Source organism: Gorilla gorilla, chromosome 7 (assembly GCF_029281585.2).
Source record: "Gorilla gorilla gorilla isolate KB3781 chromosome 7, NHGRI_mGorGor1-v2.1_pri, whole genome shotgun sequence".
NCBI lineage: Eukaryota > Metazoa > Chordata > Mammalia > Primates > Hominidae > Gorilla > Gorilla gorilla.
In genome coordinates, this window is record NC_073231.2 from 20,816,122 (window position 1) to 20,843,143 (window position 27,022).

At 34.8% G+C, this 27,022-nt stretch overlaps 1 long non-coding RNA gene across 1 annotated transcript; it reads right to left on the reverse strand.

Moving 5' to 3' along the window:
* Window positions 1–140: 140 nt before the first annotated feature.
* LOC129524113 (uncharacterized) lies at window positions 141–25,514 on the reverse strand. The gene is made up of 3 exons (XR_008667770.2): window positions 25,398–25,514; window positions 25,209–25,294; window positions 141–285 (listed from the first exon to the last, which is right to left on the reverse strand). It is a non-coding gene; the product is annotated as an uncharacterized lncRNA (long non-coding RNA).
* Between the last annotated feature and the right edge of the window lie 1,508 nt (window positions 25,515–27,022).

Consider the following 27,022-nt stretch of genomic DNA (forward strand, 5'->3'; position numbering starts at 1 on the left):
AATCATGGAAAGATTTGTTAATTTTTGCATCTACACCCCTTCACTCTAGTTTGACCACACGCTAGGTTGCCTCTTTAGTGCCAGTTTCCACCACGTGACTTGAATTAGCCAATGAAATGTAAACAGAAGTTACCCGAGCCTCTTCCATGCACCAGGTGCAAATCTTGTCTCATTTTCTTCTATCTCATTACTCCCCCGCACTGCCACATGTGAAGCTGCTCATTGCCTGGGTTCTGGACTGACGATCTTACGGAGATGAGCACCAGCTGGACTCACGCATGTAGTCTGAGCAAGAAACCATTGTTTATCTTTTTTTTAATTTTCTGTTACTGCAGCATAATTAAGCCTTAGATCATTAATAAAATGTGTATTTAGAAGACTGGAAGAAATATATTTTATCAAATATATTTATATCAAATTGTAAACAGTAACATATGCTGGATGATATGGGGTCAAGGTAATCTTTTCATTTTTTGTTTTTCTGCACTTAAGGAAAAATATCTATTTAAATATTGGAATCAAAATAATGCTTTATATGTTCTCACTTATTTGTAGGAGCTAAAAATTAAAACAATTGAACCCATGAAGATAGAGAGTAAGTAGAAGGATGGTTAGCAGAGACTGGGAAGTGTAGTGGGGCTTGGGGGAGAAAGTGGGGATGGTAAACAAATACAAAAATAATTAGAAAGAATTATTAAGGACTAGTATTTGATAGCACAACAAGGTGACTATAGTCAATAACAATTTAATTGTACATTTTAAAATAACTAAAAGAATATAATTGGATTGGTTGTAACAAAAGATAAATGCTTGAGGGGATGGACACTGCATTTATCCTGATGTCATTATTATGCATTGCATGCTGGTATCAAAGTATCTCACGTACCCCATAAATATATAAAACAATGTACCCACTAAAATTAAAAATTAAAAAAATGCTTTATAAATACTATAAAATCAAATGCTTTGAATATATTCATATGCTGTTCTAATTCCATCCATTGCAGGCAGTTAAAAATTTACTGTGATAAATAATGTATCCTAATCTCCCTAAATGGGCAGATAGAATTACATACTTTTTACCCTTTAACTCTGGAAAAATAGACTTGTCTATTGGCAATTCAGAGGACAAAGAAAGAAGTGAGCAGAAACCCTGAAGCACTTACTGTCCAATTCTTTATGGCACCAAGAGATGTTCTCACAGTCTGCATCAAGATGGCTGGTGGCTGGTAATAAGTTTTATGCTAGTAAGTACTTCCGTGAAATTAGTTATTTGCTGGATCCAAAACTTCATTAGCTTATTTTAAGGGAGAATTATCTTCAAAGCACCCTCTCAACTTGCAGGGTATGCCCCATAGATGTTTGGGCCAGAAAGCTCATGATTGAGTCTATCCACCCCATTCCCTTCCCCTACATTTGCATTTCTGTTCCTTAAACTGCTTCCTGCTTCCATTCACGGAAGTAAGACCCTCCTCCTCCCTCTAAAGATCACACCAGCAGAAACACCTCTCCCCTAACTGGCTTTAGTTTTTCCACTCCTAAACTTATTTTATTTTGTATTGTATTTGTTCATCTTCATTAGTAAAAGTTAGAAAGTTAGAAACAAGAAAGCAAAAAGTATTTAGTGATTTTATAGGAATATATGCCATGTCTCAAGGAGTGATATAAACAAATATTTTAAATGTTTACATTCTGCTAATTTCTCTCTTTATTGGAGCAAAATAATCATAACGCTATTCTTTAAGAATACCCATAAATTCACCTCAAGAAAAACGGAAGATTTAAGCAAAGATTTAAATAATGTTGTTTACTAAAATATTATTTGAAAAAGTTAACGATAAAGAGAAAAATTAACAAATATTGATTACAGTTATTTCCAAAGAAGTAAATATGTTGCAGTAATTAAAACTTGTGATTTTTCAAAGAAGTTTTGGGAAAATAATAAATGCTTATGATATAATGTTAAATGGAAAATAATTTTAAAGTATGAATATATAACATAAATATTCCCATTTTAATTATTTCAATTACTTTAAAGAAAAAAATGGAAAGAAGCAACAAGCATCTCAGGATCACATAATTAGGAATTACATGATAGTATTATTGCCCCAAAATACAAAGGTTTTGTGTTTTGTGTGCTTTCAAATTTTTCAACAAAATAAGGCTTCACTTTCACAACTGTAGGAAAACAAATTAAAGGAATCTCTACATGTACATAAATTCCAGTTTTCAGTAATCCAAACGCTATTCAACCAACTTCTTAGTTGAATTAATAATACAGCATCAATACAGTATCCATTTTAAAATCCCCATAGTAAAAAAAAAAAAAACTATTTCTCAAGAGGAATAAAGTTGGCTATTATGCTCTGCTATGTAGCTGAGAAGACAAACAAACAAACAAAATCCTAAAGCTCTTTCCTGGCAGCACTGCAAAATCCGAACATTAATGAGGGGAAAGTGGCATACATGTTCATTCATAGTGCTCAGATTGTGTCCTGGAGATTAAAGCACTTGCCCAGAGCAAAACTGAAAGTTATTCATCAATAGGGAAACAACTGTGGCCTCCTGACTGCTAACTGAACCTTTTTCTTTGTAAAGGAAATCACATTTTAAGTGTGTACATCATTTCACTTCTTGCCCAACATTTAGCCATAAGGAATGGTTAAAATGTGAGACTGGACTTTACCTTTAAATCTCATTAACTTTAGTAAGGGACAATTTTTTAAAGCTTTTCTTTGAATTTAAAATTAAACTTAACAGCCAGGTACATACATTATTGTAAGTGACAAGTTGTTATTAAAAACATATGTATTAGGCTCTTAAATGACCTGACCTTACTGTGGTCATACCAACTTTGACAGAACATTATCCAAACCTTTCATGAAGTATTTGGGATAGCAGCCCTTATACCTGTTGACGTTATAAATTCTAACAAGATAGATTTAAAACAGAATAAATAAAAGAATAAAGAGCATATTTACAGAACCTTCAATTAATAATAGCTTCTTTCAATAGAACTATTCGTCCTCAGAAGGCATAATCTTGAATTACTAAACATTTTTTATTCTTTTCTAAATTTTGGTAAATTTAATCACTTCATTTTCTAATTTTGTTTTCTGTTGCTTCTATTTTTATGTATTCCTGTTTTCTGTGTGCCCAACAGCAAAAATTGACAGCCTGAGCTGTGAACTTAGGCCCACACAGAATTTCCTATAGGATGCAAGCATCAACATTTATAACTGAAAAAGTCGATTATACTTACATGTCATGTAACTTATATGTAAAATAAAAATAATAAAATATGTTGCAAAAGAAACAAAAATAGATGTAAATACTGGTAAACTTTACAGATAAATTGCAAAGTTCTATGTAAAGTATCTAAATCCCTACTTTTAGCTGGGACATCTATTTGAGAAAACCTGTCTCCAGCTCCTCGAATATAATTTGCATTGTGGCTGCCTGAATTCACAGTTTTGAAGCAATCATCATATAATGCTCCTGTCACTGGCAGTGAAAATAAAGTGCATTTAAGCCTATATTTTTGAAGCATGCAAACTGTCCTAATGCCAATCTCCTAATATCCTCATGCCAGGAATATTTTATTTTTATGTTTTGGTTTCACTTATAGAGCCCACACTAAATGAAAGCTAACTAAACAACTATTTGGGAGTTCCTAGAACCGACTCTTTCCCAACTGTCTCTCTAACTGGACTACCCTGGCTCCTCAAATTCTACCATATTAGGTCTTTTTAAGTTAATCATTGCTCTGCATTAAAACATCACTGAATTTTATTGTTTTTCTACTGTTCATAATATGCTTTTATTATTTTTATCTATAATTCTGTCTCTGATAATTTCCCCTAATTCATTCTGAGTTGCTTTTTCCTCTTCCTGAAACAGTCTTTCCTCAGAGGTCCACATTACTCATTCCCCACGAGTCAAGTGTTGACTCAAATATTCCTCCTTCATTGTGGCCTTCTTGCACCATCCTATTTAAAATTGCAACTATCATCTTCCCCTTTATTTTGCACCACAGCACTCACCATCATCTACATACTTCCTCGTTTCCTATTTATTTTGAACTTTATTCATCTCTGCCTACTCTAATTAAACTTCCGTGGGAGGACGGTGTTTGGGCTATTATTTTTTTATACTGTGACATACCCATCATATTGAAGAGGGCTCAACACAGTGTAAGTGCTTTATAAATAATGGCCTAAGTAAATGAATGAATTCTCCATTTTGTTTATTTGTGTCTTCTCCCTTGTTATTTTCCTCAACTAGTCAGTCCATGAATGTGTTCATTTTATTACTCTTTCAATAAACCAGCACTTAGGATTTGTTATTCACGTTTTAAAATTATTTTTATCTAATTTGTTGATTTCTTTTCTTCACCTCTGTCTGTTTGGTAGGGAGGGAGATTTGTTCCTCCATTTTTCCATGCAAATCTAAGTACGTAGATTATCCTCTTCCCAACCTTTGTGTTTTCATTCCCATTCTATCATAAGTATACAGCTTTGTCTCTTAAGAACCTGTGGCAATAAATACTCTTAGCCTCATTCTTGACTGTAATTCAGCTGGCCATTCATCGCATAAAAAAAAATAGAAGTATAAATTATGTAACAGTTTTTTTAATGCCCTGGAAAACTGTGATCTGTGTTTTGATTCATTTTATTCATTATTTCTTTTTTCTTTTTCTGGTGAATGACTATTCAAATAGTGGTACCCAGTGAGTTAACAGCTGTAATCAGATTTGCATTTACTGCTGCTTTTAAAAAATTGATTTAATTTTTTAACTCATTTTACCACATTTGATTGAACTCATTTTACCACATTTGATTATTTAACTGTAGCTTTTCAGTCTATAGGTATAAAAGGTCAAATGCTAAATTTGAGAACTTAAAGTGAGGAGTAATTGAGGTTGTTATATCAAGAAAAGATTTAATGGTTGGTGATGACATAGTATTTACATGACTAATGTTGATTTTTTTACTTTAAGATTTATTCACTAATACTCTATTGCCACAGGAGAGTTCTAGGGCTGAATATTATTCAGATGAAATGAAAACTTTGAACCTAATCAATTTTAAACTGTTCATTTGAATATCTATTATAAACCGTGTACATTCACTGCCATTGTTGTAATTAACTTAGCTTTATGCTCAGTTTTAAGCTTTTTTATTTAATCAGAATATACCCATTTTATGTTTGCATGATGAAGAATATAAAATCTGTCTGTTGACAGTGGAATTTTGAAAGTAAACTGTTATTTTAAAACTTTTAAGTATAGAGTTAAAAAAATATGTCTTACAGAAAGGCAGCCAATAAAACTGATTTCAGCATAAACATGAAAAGGCTTATGTGTTATTTATGTTAGGGATATTCATTATTGGATGCTGGTAAAAATCTATAGAGTTCATTTTCTTAATGTGACACTTTATAATAACTGAATCCTTTTCTTAAAGAAGGTAGGATTTCAGCCAGGTATAGAAAGAGGATTTTAGGTTCAAACAGGAGCTTTTTGGGTCATGATTACAGCATTAAACTATCTGTATTTCCTCTGATTTTGAACCAAAGAAAATTATTTACCTTATGTAATGATATGGTTAGACATATGAAGTATAAAAGTGAATTAGTACAGAAAATTAAAACTAATGTGAGCCTGTTATGAACTAAACATTTGTCCTCCTCCCTTCAAATTCATTTGTTGAAATCCTAACCTCCAATGTGATGGTAGTGAGAGAAGGAGACTTTGGAGGTTATTAAGTCATAAGAGTAAAGTCCTCATGAATAGAATTAGTGCCTTGATAAAAGTAACCCAGAGAGCTCTGTCGCTCCCTTTCTACCATGTGAGAATACAAGAATGTAGAAGTCTGCAATGGGAAGGGAGCTCTCACCAGAATCCAACCATGCTGGCACCCTGATCTCAGACGTCCAGCCTCCAGAACTGCAAGAAATAATTTTATGTGGTTTGTAAGCCACCCACTCTATGGTACTTTGTTAGACCAAACTGATTAAGACAGAGTCCATGAATTTTGCGAATTCATTTCGTATTCAGATCATATAATTTCATTGCTAGAAATGAATATAGAATATACTCAACTAATCCCTCAATTTTAAAGATATAAAAGAAGACCATCAAATGACCAGGGAGAAATTGCAGAGAGGAGCTAGTTTCCCAGAGATGAAGGGCATGAAGTTTCCTGTCTAGACTCCATCATTTAACATTGAACTACCCTGAGGAAGCCACTTTTCTAAGTTTTTACATTAGTGAAAGAAAAATGTAGGTAAGATAAAGTGATTATGAAGATAAAATGAGTGGCAGACACCCTGTAAGTATTTAAATGTAATGACATTTTATGTATGAACTCATTTAATTTTTACAATAATCCTGGGAAGTAGGTAATATTAACTTCCCTGTTTTAGGTTAACAAACTAATGCATAGAGAAGAAACTAGCCCAAGGTAATAGAGCTGGTAGGAAAGAGAGTCATGATTCAAATCCCAGCTGTCTGATTTCAAAGCCCAGGCTCTTTGCCACTATATACTATGACCTACAAATTGGAGAAGTGTCTTAGCAAGAGAAATAACAAGAAGCCAGGTATATGTATTTTAACTGTGACTCTTGTTCTGTCCTTTGGACCGCAGCCTTTTCAACTTCAGGCTTACAATTTTCTCTCCTGCCTTTTATTCTTTCTACTCTCCTAGCAATGATGTCTCACTTAGTTATTCTTTTAATTTTTTAATTGACAAATTATAATTGTACATAGTCATGGGATACACAGTGATGTTTCAGTACATATAATGTAGGGTGATCAAATCAGGGTAATTAGCATATCCATCATTTCAAACATTGATCATTTTCTTGTGTTGGGAACATTCAATATTCTCCTTCCAGCTACTGGCAACTATGTAATATATTATTGTTAACTATAGTCATCCTACAGTGGTATAGAACATTGAAACTTATTTCTCCAGCTACCTGTAATTTCATATCCTTTAACAAATCTCTGCCTTCCCTCTCCCCTTCCCATCCTCTAGTATTCTCTGTTCTACTCTTTACTTCTATAGATCTCTCAAATCCTATCAACCCAAACCTGTGCCTCAGCATTTTCCACCACCATCACCCTTTCAAAACTACCTCCTTTTATGCTGGGAAAGTGGCAAAAAAAAATTTCTTGAACCCTTCAAGGACCCGAGGTCACAGCTAATCAAATAATCTGAATTCCAAAGATAAACAAGACACTACAAGGAAATATGAATGGTTCCTTCAGGAAGCGTAAAATCGTGTCAAGTAAACAAAGGTATGTTCAACCTCCACTGAAGAGTGAAGCACTGCAACTTAAGCAAAAATATGTCATCTGTTACAAAAAAATATAGCTGTCAGGCTATGAAGCTGGAATGGGTTGGGTTCCTATATAATAAGTGAACCGAAGCCCAACTCAATGCAAACAGTAAGATGGAATTTATGCTTAACCAATCAGAAGCTGCCAAACTAATCTCTTACTAGGGACTTTCCACTTTTATCAATCAAATATATTTTCATTTGCGTTTTATAAAATTTTCCATTCTACCCTCCTCAATGGAGGGCTAAAGCATTTGAGGTTTGGTACTACCAGGCTCGTGACTAGTTGAATGCTCAAATAAACCCCTTAAAATTCCAATGTACCTAAGTTTATCTTTTAATACAATTTGTACACTTAAGATTGGTAACATAAGAAAGCTGAATAAGGACAAGTATTGACAGAGAAGTATGAGAGGTAGAAACCTCAGGTACTGCTTCTGGGCGTGTAGGCAGAAATAGCTACACCAGAGATGAGCTGGCTGAACTTAGGAGGATAAAGAGTAAAGTAGAAATCATGGTTCCCAGAATATGCCCAAGAAATTTCAACAGGACCATAATAGGACATGTGTAAATATCCTCATAAAATTCTTGTTTGCTAAGAAGACAATTGATAGATGTCTATCACAGAGAGAATTATGAAGATACAGTGGCTGTTTACTCAAGTCAGATGGAATGGGTATAATATAAAACCTCAAATTTCAGTAAATCTTAAATGACTAATGTGTGAAAAAGTAAGACAGATAATAATATTTACCAATTCTTGACTTTCTCTCTTTTATAATGCTTTAATTTCTGCTTGAATCTTTACAAAAACTGCTTTTTTCTTCATCCTAATAAGCTTTTCTTTGGTGGTTTCAAGGCATTTGTTCAAGAACTAATTTCCAGAGTTAAATGTGTTAGCTCATTTATTTTTATTCATTTTTGTTTAATTTTGTTTAATAATGAAAGTTATTCAATGACTTATAATTTGCCTCTGGTTGTTGGTTTTGTCATAGTTTATATGTTTTAATACAAAATGTTGTAATAGAAATATTGTGTAATTGCAAATTAATTTCTTTTTTGACCATGAAATTATTTTGCAATATGTTTCATACTTCCACAGGGTAATAAAGAAGTAATTTTTAGTCTGTTGCTATTTCCCAGGTCTTTTATTGTAGTCAGACAACACATCAAATTAAAAAAATTCACTTCTTTAGATTTATTGGCTTGTTGAATGTGTGATTACTTTTAAAAATATATTTCATGGGCTTTTAAAAGAGGCGAATTCTTGTAAGAAACTGAAATTGGCATATACCATTAAGTCGAACAAATAGTTTAATATTATAATTCTCAATTTCTTATCTTCTTTTTTGATCCAATGAAAATCAAAGGTATTGCATTAAAGTTTAATATCCAGTTGCATTCCTGTTCCTTTCTTCTTATATTCTAATAACTTATTATGAGAAAATAAAGTATACTTAGTAATTTATTATGTTTGTAATAGTTTATTTCCTCAATATTATGATTTTTCATGAGTAATATTTTGATTAAAAATTGACTTTTTGTTATTATAAAAAATTGTTTTTGATCTAGTTTATTAATATTGGCCTATAACTCCTTGTAACATTCTGCTTTTTGTTTGGTGCTCTTCTTATTTTCATATTTCTATTTTTAATTTCTTTTATCACCTTATTTTAGGTTATTTACATTAATCAAATCATCAGTAATGAAATGCATCTATTTTGCATTTGAAAAGAAAAATAATTTGCTTAAGTCAATATATTAATTACCCTAGAACCAAAAGGAGAAGAAATAGATGCATTGATTTGAAACTCTCCTGTCTAACCAATAAAACACAGAAACTTAACCGACAAGCACATACAAACCCTAGATTGGATACTGTTTTCTGCTGAATATCAATAAATAAAGTGATAGATGGTTGCATTTCAAAGCTGATCACATGAAACTTATAAAGTCTGGACATCTACAAGTAACTTTTATCTACAAATAACTCTTCAAATCTTATTGTGCAGATGTAAATCTGATACCTAAATTTTTATTTTTCATCATGGATCAGCACATACATTCTTTGTTTCTCTGTTCAAAGACAAAGAATATTTTCAGACTCTAGCTCCTCATTAAAGTTCCCAAATTACTTTATGACTTAGAATCCTGCTTTTCACACTATCTGATTAACCAAATCATATCTTAGAAACCCATCTTGCTACACGTGCTAATTATAAGTTCACAGACTCTGGTTCTAGTCATTATTTTATTAACCATCTTTGGAAAAGGAGAGAGAGAGAGAGAGAGAGTGTGTGTGGTGATTATACTTTCTATGTTAGAAAAATGTAGGTTTATGATGTTATAATTGTTTACCTCTACAGCTCTATAGTCTTAGACTTACTTTAGCCCCTTTTCATCATTACCATACCTTAAACTAGATCTGCATAAATTTATCTCTTTTCTGTCTCTGAGGCTGGTTCTTCCATCTTATTTCTAAATACATAGAATGTATTAAATTTATTGCACTTCTTGAGATACTTCTTGATAATGCTTTTCTAAAAGTTGCTACTTATGCAATGTTCTATAATTTATATAAGCTCTACTACCACATACAATCAAACTATTATTTCTAATGTTACTACACAAACGTATGCATTTCCTTAAAGATTACCAATGCATAACAAATATATCCTAGCTCTCAGGCTGGAGTATCTTACTCACCTCTTTTCAAATGAGACTTGATAAAACATGACCAATATTTGCCCTCTTTTATTGACAATAAATCTAGATCCATGAAATTTTGTATACAATCCATAGTCTTCTTTCTTTCTTCTTTGTTTCTTTGTTTCTTCCTTTCTTTCTTTCTTTTTAGACAGGGTCTCACTCTTCCACCCAGGCTGGAGTGCAGTGGCACTATCATGGATCACCGAAACCTCGACCCCTTGGACTCAAGTGATCCTACCACCTCAGCCTCCTGAGTAGCTGGGACTACAAGTGATTGCCATCATCCCCTGGCTAATTTTTCAATTATTTGTAGAGATAAGGTCTTGCTATGTTGCCCAGGCTGGTCTTAAACGCCTGGGCTGAAGCGATCCTCTTGCCTCGGCCTCCCGAACTGCTGGGATTACAGGCCTGAGCCACATCACCCAGCCTACCACAGTCTTAGTGTCCACTGTTTTGGAATGAGTAGGCTCACGAAGCCAGCAGCGTCAGCGCTAAATTGTTTTAAAATAATAGTATGTTCTTTATCTCTATGCAGTTCCATACATTGGAAATGTTATTACCTAAATCATTGCTCTTGAATTATATCATGGCTACAAGCCTTCAGTTTGAGTAAACTGGGGAGGTGATATATAGCTTTCAATAAATTATTTCAGCTTTTTGTTTGTCTCAAAATATCATTACCTTCACTTTTGAAAAATAATTTTTCTGGCTATAGAATGGTGGACTAACAGGTTTTTGTTTGTTTTCAATATTGTTCTACTTTCTTCTAACAAGAAGACTCTTGTAATTCAAATATTAGTTTCTCTGTATGTGTTTTAACTATATCCCCCATTCTCTTTCTCCTCCACCCTTCTCCTCTCCTTTTAATATTTTATTTTGACTTTGATTTTTGGCAGTTTTGTCTCTTCTATAACTATGTATCTCACCAGCAGTATATGAAAATTCCATTTGCTCTGCATTCTTGACAATACTTGATCTTGCCTAGGTATTTCATTTTAGTTATTCTTGTGGTTACATATAGATACCTCACATTGACTTTAATTTGAATTTCCATGATGACTAATGATATTGCACACTTTCTCATATGTTTGTTGCCTACTTGGAGATCATCTTTTGTAAAGCGCCTGTTCAAATGTTATTCTTTTCTTTTATATTGACTGTAGTTTTCTTTGCAGAAATCATTTTTATATATCGTTTGCAAGTTCTTTGTGAGATATATGTACTGCGTATGCATCCTCCACATTTTTAGTTTGCCTTTCCTCTTTTAATGTTATCTTTTGGTGAACATAATTTAAATACAAAAATTTATCATTTTTCTTTTATGAGTAACATGTTCTGTCTAGTTTGAGAAATATTTGCATAATGCATAGGCATAAAGATATCCACCTATGTTTTATTATAAAAGTTTTATTGTTTGATCTTTCACATTCAGATCTGAAATCGATTTTTGTAAAAGATGCAGGGAAAGTTTGTTTTTTGTCTGCATATAGATAGACATCTAATTGACTCAGCTTTGTTTATCAAAAAGACAATCTTTCATCATTGCCACTTATAAAACAGGAGACTGTATTTATTTATATTGGTTTCTGGCCTCTTTATTCTATTTGTTTATTTTTTGCCAACATCATGCATGTTAATATCTACAGTTCTTAATGTCTTCATGTCTGACACGGTGAGTATTCTAGCTTTGTTCTTCCTGAAAGCCACCTTAGACACACTTGACCTCTTGTATTTCCTCGTGATTTTTGAATCTATTTGTCAGTTTCCACAATATATGATTACAAGTGTTTTTATACTTGTAGTTGCAACTTTTACACAAGTTGCATTGAATGTATAAATCACTGTGGAGGAAATTGACAACTTTATAATAGCAAAGCTTTTACTACACGAACATTGTATATTATTCCATTTAAGTATGTCTTCTTCAGCCTCTCAACAGCAATTTATTTGTAGTTCTCAATATCAACCTCTCAAACATTTTTACTCTGTTTATAGATATTTGGTATTTTATGTTCCTCACATGATATTATTTGTATATTTTATACAAATAATATAGTGTGCATCCAGCATACTTTCTAAAATCAATACTTTTAAGTTTGGAAATTCTTTAATAGTTTAGCAGTTTGAATCTTCTACACACACTATTGTGTTATCTGTTTTGTAAATTGATTGTATTTCTTGCTTTCTAATATTTATACCTGATCGCTTAACAAGTTTTCTTATCCATCACTGGCTGGAAAATCCCATACATTATTGAATAGAAGAAGTGATAACAGATGTCCTAATTTTATTCTTGGCCTTAGGGAGAAATCTATTAATATTTTACCACTAAGTATGGAGTTGGCTGTAGGTTTGTTTTTGACTACTCTTTAGAAGGATTACTTCATTTTTCTTTCTAAGAATTTTTACTATGAATGATTGTCAAATTTTCCAAAAATATTTTTCTCCATCTGTTGATATGCTTATATACTTTTCTCCATTTTCTGTTGAAATTTGGAGTTACATTGATTGAGTTTCACCTTTTAATAAACTTTGAATTCCTAAAATAAAACCAACTTGGTCTTGATGCATTCAACTTTATATATATTGCTGAATTAATTTTTCTAAGATTCCTTTAGATTTTTGTATCCATAATCAAGAGATTTTGATCTGCAGTTTTCCTTTCTTGTAAAGACTTAAGTTTCAGTATCAGGTTATAGTAGCCTCAAAAATGAATTTGGAAACTTTTTTCCTTTTCTATTCTCTAGATGTGTTGTTCCTTATATGTTCGATAGAATTCTCTTGCAATGCCATATGGTTTTCATTTGAGAAAGTTTATAAGTAACAGCTTAAATTTATTTTTAGAAAAACACAGGCTTATACTGGCTTTCTTGCATGATTTTAAAGTTCAGTTTTTTCAGAACTTTGCCCGTTTTATCTCAGTTGTCAAATGTATTGATTGATGTTGCTCAAAATCAGTTGATTGTCTTTTTGGGGAAGGAAGGGAGTTAAATTTTTCCTTTAAATAATTATAGCTTCACAAGAAGTTGCAAAAAAATGTACATAGAAGTCTCGTTGACTCTCACCCAGTTTCTCCCAATGGTAAAATTTTGCATATCTATAGCACAATATTAAAACCAGAAATTAACATAGATACAATCCACAGAGATTATTTGAATATTACCAGTTTTACATGCACTCATTTGTTCAAGAGTGAGAGAGACAGAGTGTACGTGTGTGTGTGTGTGTACAACTTTGTCACATAGATTTGCGTCACCATCACCACAATGGGGATTGCAAAACTGTTTCATGATACAAAGTTTCCTCATGCTGTTTATAGCCATGCCTATCTCTCTTTCCCCAATTCTAACCATGGTGACCACTAATCTGTTCTCTATCTTTGTAATTTTATGTCAGAAGTGAGATAAATTGAATTATATGCTGTGTAACCTTTTTAGATTGGCTATTTTCATTCAAAGATGCATCTAAGTTATTGAGTGTTATCAATATTTTGTGTCTTTTATTGCTAAGTAATACTCTATAGTATGGAAGTATCGCAATTTGCATAACCATTCACCTATGACAGGGTATCTGAATTGTTTCCAGTTTTTGAGCTATTATCAATAAAGCTGCTATGAACATTTCCATGCAGGTTTCTATGTGAATATCATTTTCGGTTTCTCTGAGATATATGCCTCAGAGTGTAACTGGCAGGTCATTAAGATAAGTTTATGTTTATTCTTATAGTACACTACCAAACTATTTTCTAGAATTCTGTACCATTTTATATGATTACCAGCAATTTATGAGTAATCTAGTTTCTCCACATCCTCACCAGTATTTGGTGTTATCACTATTTTCAATTTTTGTTATTTTAGCTATTCTAATAGGTATGTAGTGATATCTCATTATTTTAGTTTCCATTTCCCTAGTGGCTAATAATGTGGAATATCGTTTCATGCACTTATTTGGCATTTTTATGTCTTTTTGGTGAACTGCCTGTTCATGTCTTTTGTATATTTTCTGATTGGATTGTTTTGTTTATTACTCTCAAATTTTCAGAGTTCTTTATATGTTATAGATACAAGTCCCTTGTCAGATATATGGTTTGTAAATATTTTCTCCAAGTATGTAGCTTGTGTTTTCATACTCTTACCAGGGTCTTTTATAGAGAAAAAGCTTGAATTTTTATGACATCCAATTTATCAGTTTTTTCTTTTTTAAATCATGCTTTTGGCGTCAACTCTAAAAGCTGCCTGGCCCTAAGTCTCAAAGTCTCTTTACTCCTCTCTTCTAAAAATGTTTTAGTTTTACATTTTACATTTAAGTCCATGATTCATTGTAAGTTAATGTTATAAGGTATATTTCTTAAGTCAAGATTTTTTTTTTTTTTTTTTTTTTTTTTTTTTTTTTTTGCCATGTTGACCTGTTGGACCAGCATCGATTGTTGAAAAGGCTATCCTTTCACTCAACTGTTTTTGCACCTTTGTTAAAAATCATTTGGGCCTGGGTATGGTGGCTCATACCTGTAATCCTAGCACTCTGGGAGGCCAAGAAAGGAAGGCTGCTTGAGCCCAGGAGTTCGAGTCCAGCCTGGGCAAGATGGTGAAACTTTGTCTCTACAGAAAATTTTAAAACATAAAAAATATTAGCTGGGCACAGCAGTGCACACCTGTAGTCCCAGCTACTCAGGAGGCTAAGGCAGGAGGATCACTTGAGCCCAGGAATTTTTTGTTGTTGTTGTTGTTAGATGAGTCTTGTTCTGCTGCCCAGGCTGGAGTGCAGTGGCACGATCTCGGCTCACTGCAACCTCCACCTCCCGGGTTCAAGCAATTCTCTGCCTCAGCCTCCTGAGTGGCTGGGATTACAGGTGCCCGCCACCACAGCCAGCTAATTTTTTTGTATTTTTAGTAGAGGCAGGGCTTCAGCATCTTGGCCAGGCTGGTCTTGAACTCCTGATCTCATGATCCACCCGCCTCGGCCTCCCAAAGTGCTGGGATTACAGGCGTGAGCCACTGCGCCCGGCCGAGCCCAGGAATTTAAGATGGTAGTGAGCTGTGATCACACCACTGCACTCCAGCCTAGGCAATAAAGCAAGATCCATCTATTTGAAAACAAACAAACAAACAAAAAAAACCGATCATATTGGCAATATTTGTGAGGGACACTTATTATGTGTTCTTTATGCTCTTCCATTGATCTATGTGTTGATCCCTCTGCCAGTATTACTTGATGCTGTTTTGATTATTTCAGCTCTATGGTATTTTTTCAATTCCAGCAGGATGTTTGCTCCCACTCTTTTCTTCCTTTTTAATATTGTCTTAGGTATGTCACTTGCCTTTTCATATAAATTTTAGGCATCATGTATTGTCTTTTTAATGTCTGTAGGATCTGTGATTATGTTCTCATTTTTATTTCTACTATCAGTAATTTGTTTCTTCTCTTTTGTTCTTTATTCATTTTAAATTTTGTATTATATTTAATATTTCAATACAGACATATATGCTATATTAAATTAATACCTTAGTATTAATTATTTTTATTTATTTACACCAAAGTTCATCCATTTTATTTCTCTTTTTGGAGAACTAAACTTTGATTCTATTGGGTTATATATTCTTTTTAAAATTACTGATTTTACCTTTAGTACTTATTATTTCCTTTCTGCTTTCTTTGGGTTTTCTTTGCATGCCACTGATAGCCTCAGTTTATTGCTACATAAGACATCTGAAGTCTCTAATCCTAACTGGGCATACTATCCAGTTCCTGAGTTACCTGTGGTGGCTGCACAGTTGTCTTAGTTTTCTCCCATTATCTCAAGTAACTCAGTGTGAAACTTTTCTCGGCCCTACAAAATAGATCCCAGCTTTTAAAATTATCATTATTTTTAAGTTTTCATTTTTTGGTGGGAGCTGTGACCAGGACTATTTTCATAGCCACGACAGTCTCTACTTTTTGGCAAGGGTCAATACACATTGGTTCCAATCTTCTTTGTAGGAGCTGAATTCCTGGCGATCTATGCTTATATTCGATCACGTAGAACTCAGCTGGTTTTGCACTTCAGTGCACATTTACTGTTTTGCACTTCCATTTAGACTAGTCCAGTGACACGATTTGTCATGGATTTTAGCCTTTATGTCTTCTTTAAATTTTCCAGTTTATCAGTCATTGCTGTGTGATAGAAGAGACAGGGTGGAAGGTGTGTCTCTTCCATACAAACCTTCAGTGTTTCTGGACCAACTACTTCAAAGGGTATTTTTGCAGTCACACAATCTTAGGGGGAAAAAATGAAGAGAAAAAAATAACTGTCAGAAATATTTTGAAGTTATTCCATATAAGTGGAGTCTGTGTTCCCAATGTAATATCAGACTTAGAGGCAATATTTTAGCGGACAAAAATCACAGTCTGTAGGAGCTGGGCCCTCTACATTGCAATATACATTCAGTGTGGCAGGGATTTTGCAAGAGGAAGATAAAAATTTTGTTAGTTCTATTATTTCTTAAATCTTTAATTTTGTTGATCTAGATCTTGCTGCCTGGTTCATTTCAGAAGCAAAAGGAAGAGGGCCCCTTTAATATTTAAGTCATAAAATAGAGCTCATTTCATCCAGAAGTAGTGATGCAGAATGTGCAGTGGGAATAGCTATCAGGAAACGCAATGATATTACATTTATCCCTTTTAAAAGATAATTCTGATCTACTTGACACAATTAGGGGAGAAATGAAAGTAAGTACAGGCTTAGAAATTCTATCAGTAAGATAAATGCTTTAAATGAAGATCAATTAAGAGCCAGGGAGAGTGCTCAAAACAAGCGTCGGGAAGTGGGCAAATTGATAGAATCAAAGCTATGAAAATCACTAGGAAAAGTTAATAGGTTGGCAAAGATAAGCAAGCCAATATTTGGAAAAGCTAAATAGTTGTGCTAAGAACAGAGTGACTCACTGAAGTACAGAATTCTTATTTCTTTTAATATTTTTCTCACTGTTTGTTTCTATTAATACTGGTTAGAGAGGAGGCAGATATACTCCTGGGAAAAGGTAAGAGGATCTCTGGAGTAAATGATAGGAAGGAGGGCCACATATAGGTAGATTGAAAAATGGTTTGAACTACTATTTTAAGACATATAAAATACTGAATGTGAAGTTCTGCAAAACATTAGTGACAGTTGAGAATATATTAAAAATATAATTGCAAAAATGATTGCTAACATTTTTAAGAATTAGAAATGACAATTCACTGTTAAATAAAATTATTTGCTAATTTTTCTCTAACTTGTCACCAATATGAACAAATGAACGTACTGTATATGTGAGTATAAATAAAAAATGCTCTGCCTGCTTAAGGTAAGATAGGCATTGTTCATATGACATGTTTTTCAGATACCTAATCAACTTGCAGCAATTTACACCATATGAAAGGAAAGTGCTTTGGTGAATTTATAAAGCCCTCTAACTCCAAAACATTTGTATTTTTTCTTTATTGATGTAGGCAAAGAGTTGCGTTGCTCATAGCCATAATTTCAGGGCATATAGTGATCATTATCTGAGCAAAGTCACTATAATTTTTTACACAATTATTTATCACTTTTTATTCCCATACCCATATATTATCCAATGTACAGTGTTTTTTTGTTTTTTGTTTTGTGTTTTTTACTTTAAGTTCCAGGATACATGTGTAGAACGTACAGGTTTGTTACAAAGGTATATGTGTGCCACAGTGGCTTGCTGCACCTGTCTACCTGTCACATAGATTTTAAGCCCCACATGCATTAACTGTTTGTCCTGACGCTCTCCCTCCTCTTGCACCCCCCACCTCCAACAGGCCCTCATGTGTGTTGTTCCCCTCCCTGTGTCCATATGTTCTCAATGTTCAACTACTCCTACTAATGAGTGAGAACATGCAGTGTTTGGTTTGCTGTTCCTGTGTTAGTTTGCTGGGGATGATGGCTTCCAGCTTCATCTATCACCCTGCAGAGGACATGATCTCATTCCTTTTTATGGCTGCATAGTATTCCATGGTGTACATGTACCACATTTTCTCTATCCAGTCTATCAGTGATGGCCTTTTGGGTTGGTTCCATGTCTTCGCTATTGTGAATAGTGCTGCAATAAACATACGTGTGCATGTGTCTTTATAATAGAACGATTTATATTCCTTTGGGTATATACCCAGTAATGGGATTGCTCAGTCAAATGGTATTTCTGGTTCTAGATCCTTAAGGAATCTCCACACTGTCTTCCACAATGATTGAACTAATTTGCATTCCTACGACAGTGTAAAAGCATTCCTACTTCTCCACAGCCTCTCCAGCATCTGTTGTTTCTTGACTTTTTAATAATCGCCATTCACTGGCGTGAGATGGTATCTCATTGTGGTTTTGATTTGCATTTCTCTAATGACCAGTGATGATGAGCATTTTTTCATATGTCTGTTGGCCACATAGATGTCTTCTTTTGAGAAGTGTCTGTTCATATCATTTGCCCACTTTTTGATGGGGTTGTTTTTTCTTGTACGTTCTGGATATTGGACCTTTGTCGGATAGGTAGATTGCAAAAATTTTCTCTCATTCAGTAGGTTGCCTCTTCACTCTGATGTTAGTTTCTTTTGAGTGCAGAAGCTCTTTAGTTTAATTAGATTCCATCTGTCAATTTTAGCTTTTGTTGTAATTGCTTTTGGTGAATTCATCAAAAAATATTTGTCCATGGCTATGTCCTGAGTAGTATTGCCTAGGTTTTCTTCTAGGGTTTTTATAATTTTCGGTTTCACAATTAGGTCTTTAATCCATCTTGAGTTAATTTTTGTATAAGGTGTAAGAAAGGGGTCCAGTTTCCGTTTTCTGCATATGGCTAGCCAGTTTTCCCAGCACCATTCATTAAATAGGAAATCCTTTCCCCATTGCTTATTTTTGTCATATTTGTCAAAGATCAGATGGTTGTAGATTATGGTCTTACTTCTGAGGTCTCTATTCTGTTCCATTGCTGTTTTGGTTACTCAAGCCTTGTAGTATAGTTTGAAGTCAGGCAGTGTGATGCCTCCAGCTTTGTTCTTTTTGCTTAGGATTGTCTTGATTATGCGGGCCCTTTTTTGGTTCCATATGAAGTTTAAAGTAGTTTTTTTTTTTCTATATCTGTGAAGAATGTCCATGTTAGTTTGATGGGAATAGCCATGAATCTATAAATTACTTTGGACAGTACTGCCATTTTCATGATACTGATTCTTCCTATCCATGAGCATGGAATGTTTTTCTATTTGTTTGTGTCCTCGCTTACTTCCTTGAGAAGTGGTTTGTAGTTCTTGAAGTGGTCATTCATGTCCCTTGTTAGCTCTATTCCTAGGTATTTTATTCTCTTTGTAGAAATTGTGAATGGAAGTTAATTCATGATTTGGCTCTTTGCTTCTCTATTGTTGGTTTATAGGAATGCTTGTGATTTTTGCACATTGATTTTGTATCCTGAGACTTTGCTGAAGTTGCTTATTAGCTTAAGGAATTTTGGAGCTGAGATGATGGGTTTTCTAAATATGGTATCATGTCATCTGCAAACAGAGATATTTCGACTTCATCTCTTTTTTTTTAATACCCTTTATTTCTTTCTCTTGCTTGATTGCCCTGACTAGAAATTCCAATACTATGTTGAATAGGAGTGGTGAGAGAGGGCATCCTTGTCTTGTGCCAATTTTCAAAAGGAATGCTTCCAGCTTTTGGCCATTCAGTATATTAGCTGCAGGTTTGTCATAAATAGCACTTATTAGTTTGAGATACGTTTCATCAATACCTAGTTTACTGAAAGTTTTTAACATGAAGGAATGATGAATTTTATCAAAGGCCTTTTCTGCGTCTATCGAGATAATCATGAGGTTTTTGTCATCGGTTATATTAATGTGATTGATTTTGTTTATTGATTTGCATATGTTGAACCAGCCTTGCATCCCAGAAATGAGGCTGACTTGATCATGGTGGATAAACTTTTGGATGTGCTGCTGGATTTGATTTGCCAGTATTTTACTGAGGATTTTTGCATCAATGTTCATCAGGAATATTGGCCTGAGGTTTCCTTTTTTTGTTGTGTCTCTGCCAGGTTTTGGTATCAGGATGATGCTGGCCTCAAAAAATGAGTTAGGGAGGAAACTCTCCCTTTCAAATGTTTGGAATAGTTTGTGAAGGAATGGTACCAGCTCCTCTTTGTAATGTCCAGTAGAATTCAGCTGTGAATCCATCTGGTTCTGGGCTTTTTTTGGTTGGTAGGCTATTTATTGTTGTTGGTCTATTCAGGGATTTGTCTTCTTCCTGGTTTAGTCTTGGGAGGGTGTATGTGTCTAGGAATTTATCCATTTCTTCTAGATTTTCTAGTTTATTTGCATAGAGGTGTTTATAGTATTCTCTGATGGTAGTTTGTATTTCTGTGTGGTCAGCAGTGATATCCCTTCTGTCATTTTTTTATTGTGTCTATTTGATTCTTCTCTTTTCTTCTTATTTCTTGTCTTCTGCTAGCTTTTGGATTGGTTTGCTCCTGCGTCTCTAGTTCTATTCATTGTGACATTAGGGTGTCATTTTGAGATCTTTCTAGCTTTCTGATGTGGGCGTTTAGTGCTATAAATTTCCCTCTTAATACTGCTTTAGCTGCATTCCAGAGATTCTGGTACATTGTCTCTTTGTTCTCACTGGTTTCAAAGAACTTCTTGATTTCTGCCTTAATTTCATTATTTACCCAGGAGTCATTCAGGAGCAGGTTGTTCAATTTTCATGTAGTTGTGTGGTTTTGAGTGAGTTTCTTGATCTTGAGTTCTAATTTGATTGCACTATGGTCTGAGAGACTGCTTGTTAAGATTTCATTTCTTTTGCATTTGCTGAGGAGTATTTTACTCCCAACTATGTGGTTGATTTTAGAATAAGCACCACGCAGAACCGAGAAGAATGTATATTCTGTTGTTTGGAGGTAGAGAGTTCTATAGATATCTATTAGGTCCACTTGTTCCAGAGCTAAGTTCAAGTCTTAAATATCCTTGCTAATTTTCTATCTAATTTTGATCAGTGGGGTGTTAAAGTCTCACACTATTATTGTGTGGGAGTCTAAGTCTCTTTGTAGGTTTCTAATAACTTGTTTTATGAATCTAGGTGCTCCTGTATTGGATGCATATATATTTAGGATAGTTAGCTCTTCTTGTTGAATTGATCCCATTACCATTATGTAATTCCTTCTTTGTCTTGTTTGATCTTTGTTGGTTTAAAGTCTGTATTGTCAGAGACTAAGATTGCAAACCTTGCTTTTTTCTGCTTTCCATTTGCTTGATAAATTTTCCTCCCTCTCTTTATCTTGAGCGTATGTGTATCTTTGCACATGAGATGAGTCTCTTCAATACAGCACCTTTCTGTTTGTTAGTTTTCCTTCTAACAGACAGGACCCTCAGCTGCAGGTCTGTTGGAGTTTGCTAGCGGTCCACTCCAGACCCTGTTTGCCTGGGTATCAGCAGTGGTATCTGCAGAACCGCGGATTTTCGTGATCCGCGAATGCTGCAGTCTGATCGTTCCTCTGGAAGTTTTGTCTCAGAGGAGTACCCGGCCGTGTGAGGTGTCAGTCTGCCCCTACTGGGGGGTGTCTCCCAGTTAGGCTGCTCGGGGGTCAGGGGTCAGGGACCCACTTGAGGAGGCAGTCTGCCCGTTCTCAGATCTCCAGCTGCGTGCTGGGAGAACCACTGCTCTCTTCAAAGCTGTCAGACAGGGACATTTAAGTCTGCAGAGGTTACTGCTGTCTTTTTGTTTGTGTCCTGCCCCCAGAGGTGAAGCCTACAGAGGCAGGCAGGCCTCCTTGAGCTGTGGTGGGCTCCACCCAGTTCGAGCTTCCGGGCTGCTTTGTTTACCTAAGCAAGGCTGGGCAATGGTGGGCGCCCCTCCCCCAGCCTCGCTGCCACCTTGCAGTTTGATCTCAGACTGCTGCGCTAGCAATCAGCGAGACTCCGTGGGCATAGGACCCTCCAAGCCAGGTGCAGGATATAATCTCCTGGTGCGCCGTTTCCTAAGCCCGTCAGAAAAGCGCAGTATTCGGGTGAGAGTGGCCTGATTTTCCAGATGCCGTCTGTCACCCCTTTCCTTGACCAGGAAAGGGAACTCCCTGACCCCTTGTGCTTCCCGAGTGAGGCAATGCCTCACCCTGCTTTGGCTGGTGCATGGTGCACTGCACCCACTGTCCTGCGCCCACTGTCTGGCACTCCCTAGTGAGTGAACCTGGTACCTCAGATGGAAATGCAGAAATCACCCGTCTTCTGCATCGCTCATGCTGGGAGCTGCAGACCGGAGCTGTTCCTGTTGGGCCATCTTGGCTCCTCCTGGTTCTTGACTCTTTATCCAATTTCCCAGTCTGTGTCTTTTAATTGGGGCATTTACCCCAGCAATGTAAAGTGTTGAATAAATATTTTTGTTTGTATGTAGTCTTCAAAAATACGTATGGTTGTTTTGTGGACACGTAAGTCATACCCGTATGAAGATATAGAACATTTCTATCACCCTAGAAAGTTAAATCATGCCCATATCACGTCAATCCCACCCCCGCCCCCAAATCAACTACTGTTCTGCTTTCCATTATTTGCCTGTTGTAGAACTTTATAGAATCAAATCATGCATTATATATTTTTTTGCTTCTTGTTTCTTCCAGTCAGTATAATATCTGTGATATTCCTCTGTGTTTTGTTTGTATTAGTAGTTCCTCCTTTTAATCTGTGAATTCTATTCCACTTTAAGATTGCATTTTACTTTATCATCATTTCTATTTTATCAAGTTTGGATATTCCTTTTCTTGCTGATGCACCTGAGCTGTTTCCAGGTATTGAATATGATGAACACATCTAGCATGTAAATTGTTACACAAGGCTTTTTGTATCAACGTGATTTCATTTCTTTTAGATAAGTACCTAGAAGTGGGAATTCCTGGGTCATAGGGTAGGTGTATATTCAGTGTTATAAACAATCACAAAACCTTTAGGTTTTGTGATATTTTGTGTCTCTAATAAGAAAGGATGAGAATTACCCTTCCTCCACATTTTTCCCAACACACGGCATTATCAGTCCTTTTAATTTTAGATATTTAAAACAGTGTGAAATGGTATCTCATTGTTTCAATTTAACTTCAGAACGTATGAAAAGTTTTACATTAAGTTTTAATGTAGGTGTCTGCTAATTCTAACAACTATACAAATTCTGAGTCACTTGATTAGTCTCCTCATATTGGTCTTGTTTTCTGGTTTCATTTTTCATGCCTAGTCATCACTGAATGGATACAAGACATGAATTTTACCTTGATAGTTACTGGATTTCAAAAATTCTTATAAGTATTCTTGAGGGTTTTTTCTGAAATTCATTTTAAATTACTGAGAAACTGTCTGATACTCTTGGGTGTTGCTTTTATGATTTTTAGTGGGTCTGGAGTGGTGCTCAGTGTAGGGTTAATTATTACTCACCACTGACACAAGATATTCTGCATAGACTACCCAATGCCCTATGAATTATGAGCTATTAGGTCTAACTGTTGTGAATAGGCATTATTCCCACCCGTGTGTGAGTACCGGGCACTGACCCTTTTAGTTGTTTCAGAATTTTTTTTTTTTTTGACCAGGCTGGGGCTCTTTTCTCTAATGTATGCACTGATAATATTCAGATGAATCCTTGAAGTTACTCTCCACAGATATTTGGGATTCTTTCTGTGGGCAACTCCCTTTTTTGCTAGAGTTTGGACTTTTTCTTAGTGACCAGAGAATAGCAATGAACCATCATTTTATAACTGAAACAAAAACCATAACCCCCAAGTCTACCTATCCATGATCTGTAGTTCTCTTCCTTTTTTGATTGCTATTTCTTCTCCAGTGACTCTTATACTGTTTGTAGGGCTAGACGTTCTGTTTGTGCATTTTTTTGTCTTTTGCTATTTTAATCCCAGGTTATGAGAGGCAGCTGGATGTGGTGACTCACACCTATAATCCCAGCCCTTTGGAAGGCTAAGATGAGGAGATTGCCTGAGACCAGCAGTTTGAGACCGGCCTGGGCAATATAGAGAGACCTGGTTTCTACAAAAATAAAAAGTAATAATTAGTGGGTATGGTGGCATGCATCTGTAGTCCCAGCTACTTCAGAGGCTAAGGTAGGAGGATCACTTAAGCCCAGGAGTTTGAGGCTACAGTGAGCTATGATTTTGCCACTTAACTTCAACCTAGGCTACGAGGTAAGACGTATCTCTAAAAAAAGGGAGCTTGTCACCTTCCTCTCTCTCACTTTGGGAGACTTACAAGGGTGAATATAAGGAAAGGGAGGTGTTAACACATACTAATTCATCATCATGTCATAAATCAAAAGTCTGGCAAGCTGGTTTTAATGGCAAAAATACATTCACACCTACTAGTCTACATTATCATTGGATAAAATCCTTATTGCTCATAAACACTAATCAACCCCAGCTACATATGTGAAATATAGCTTTGATCCTAATTCTTTTTCTTTTTTTTCTAATTTTCTGCTTAACAGAAGTTCAATAACTAAAGATGCCTCTATTTCTAAACAAAATATTCATTATAGTCTAAGATATGTTCAGACTTTTGAGAATTCTGACTGCCATATTGAGAGAAAATGTCCTTTTAATGTGCTATTAGAAAAGTTTATTTTCTACAATATACACTAAAGTATAAGGAATTTATATTTTATAGATATGACGAAGTATTATTTTCCTTACCTTAAAGCCATCTCTTAATTGTAGGATTATTTAAATTAGAACATCTATTTAATGGCAGAAAACACTCTTAAAACTAGGGATCTTGAAAATACTTCTCCAAATATCTATTTCAAATTCCTATGAAAAGTTGTTTTATGTATCTTCCAAAGTATATTTGTTTTATTTTTTCTAAGAAGAAAGTATGATATATTTTAAAGTTTTCATAACCACCTAGATTTATTTAGTAACTTTCTCTAAGAAATTAAAGTAGGCTTACTCTTGTAGATTTAACTCAAAGAAAAGTTCTAATGAATAGATGCAATGAGATATATTCTATTTTATTTTTATTTTATATATTATTTAGAGTTTTGAACTTTTCATCCAGCAACATTCTCCCTGGCTGCCTCTTTGACTGTAAATCAGATCCCCTCAGATATAGCATTGCTCCAATGAGGACTTGAGAGTGCTCATAGGTACATTACTTACTGAATTGCCCTCCAGCGTCCTGACAGAACAAAGCACTGGCAAGTGTAACATAAATTTCCACAAAGAAATAACTTCAGCAATAAACTCTATTTAGGGATAAGAAAGAAGAGAATAACAGGGCAAATTACATAAACGTCATCACCACACAGCACATTAGATGACATTTTTACAGTGACATATAAAAATTACCTTGTAGAATCTTGATAGGAACTTACAGCCAAACTTTCTTACAGGAACATAAAGCCTTCTTGATATCATGAAAATCTGTTGCAGTTCTTCTCAGGAAAGAGGCTTTTCAGGAACATTGTAATTCTGTTTTAATATGGATGTAAATGCTTTCAATTAATATTCACTATACCGAATAAGCAGGTCTAAACAATGTAATGAAATTAATTAATAGGTGATGAATTAAACCATTGATTAAACTTATTTGAAGAACAATTTTACTAAGTACATATAACATTCTGACTTACATGATTGAACATATAGATTTAATAGGATAAAACTAAAATGCAATTTACTATCTCTACATATGAAAAATAAATATATAACACAAATTTTGTTAGCTGAAACAAAGAAAAAATAATTCTTTTATAAAATAATCCTCCTGAATGAGAAACATATATACATAAAGTGGGAAATATTAAATATATATGAATACATCATTAAGCTGTAAAGACAGTGAAGAAACCTCAGAGGGCTAAAACAACATGTAAACAGAAGCTGAGAATCAAATGAAGTGTGTGAAATTCAGCTTTTATTCTGAAAACTTCTGCCAAATTTTGGGAGACTAAAGTTTCCCGTTCCCCTAGGACTGTATGGGCTAGAAAGAACAGAAGTTTTTAATGTGACATGGGTAGTTTAATAAAATATGCCTGATAAATCTGGTACCCCAAAGTGCCCTATGATAAGCGAAAGAATGAATGAAAAATGAACCCATTATAAAGAAGGGACAGCAAAAATATTTATCCATTTTGAACTTGGAACTGGATGAAAGAAAAGAAAATCTCCCATGATAATTTGTAACCATGAACTGAGTGTCACATGGATTTTTGCTTGAATTTATGCTACCCACATGTTCAGGAGTAAAACTTGGAGCAGAAATTTTAATTTAAAGTATGGTAAGGTTTGCAGTGCTCCCTGATGACCGATAGAAGAAAGTAAAATCATCTCTAGGGATGTGCAACATCAATTCAGTAAACAAAAACTTTCCAAATATAAAGTTCCAAGGGAAATGAGCAGTTTAGAGTCAAAAATCATAAAAGAAACCACATAAGTTACAGATGACCCTCAAAGAATGTAAATATCAGAATTATCAGACGATTTTAAACACCTAAAGAAAAGAAAAAAACTGGGAACAAGAGCCTATAGAAAACAAGTAAGATTTGGGAGAGAACATTGCATTTTTATAAATAAAGAAGACTTCAAATTTAACATTTAAAACAAAGATTGAACAATAAAAAATAGCTTAGCTAATGAACTAGTAGACAGCTTATTCTCAAAAGCTATGTGGTAGTAATATGTTTTAAAAACTAGAATTGACATTTTAAGGACAAACTTCCAATTTACAGTCTGGTAGGTAGAGAGCTTAGAAGTTGTCACTCATTCCTACCAACAAGTAAAAAGCTGAACCGACTGGCGCGGTGGCTCATGCCTGTAATCCCAGCACTTTGGGAGGCCGAGACAGGCGGATCACAAGTTCAGGAGATCGATACCATCCTGGCTAACACGGTGAAACCCCATCTCTACTAAAAATACAAAAAAATTAGCCGGGCGTTGTGGCGGGCGCCTGTAGTCCCAGCTACTCGGGAGGC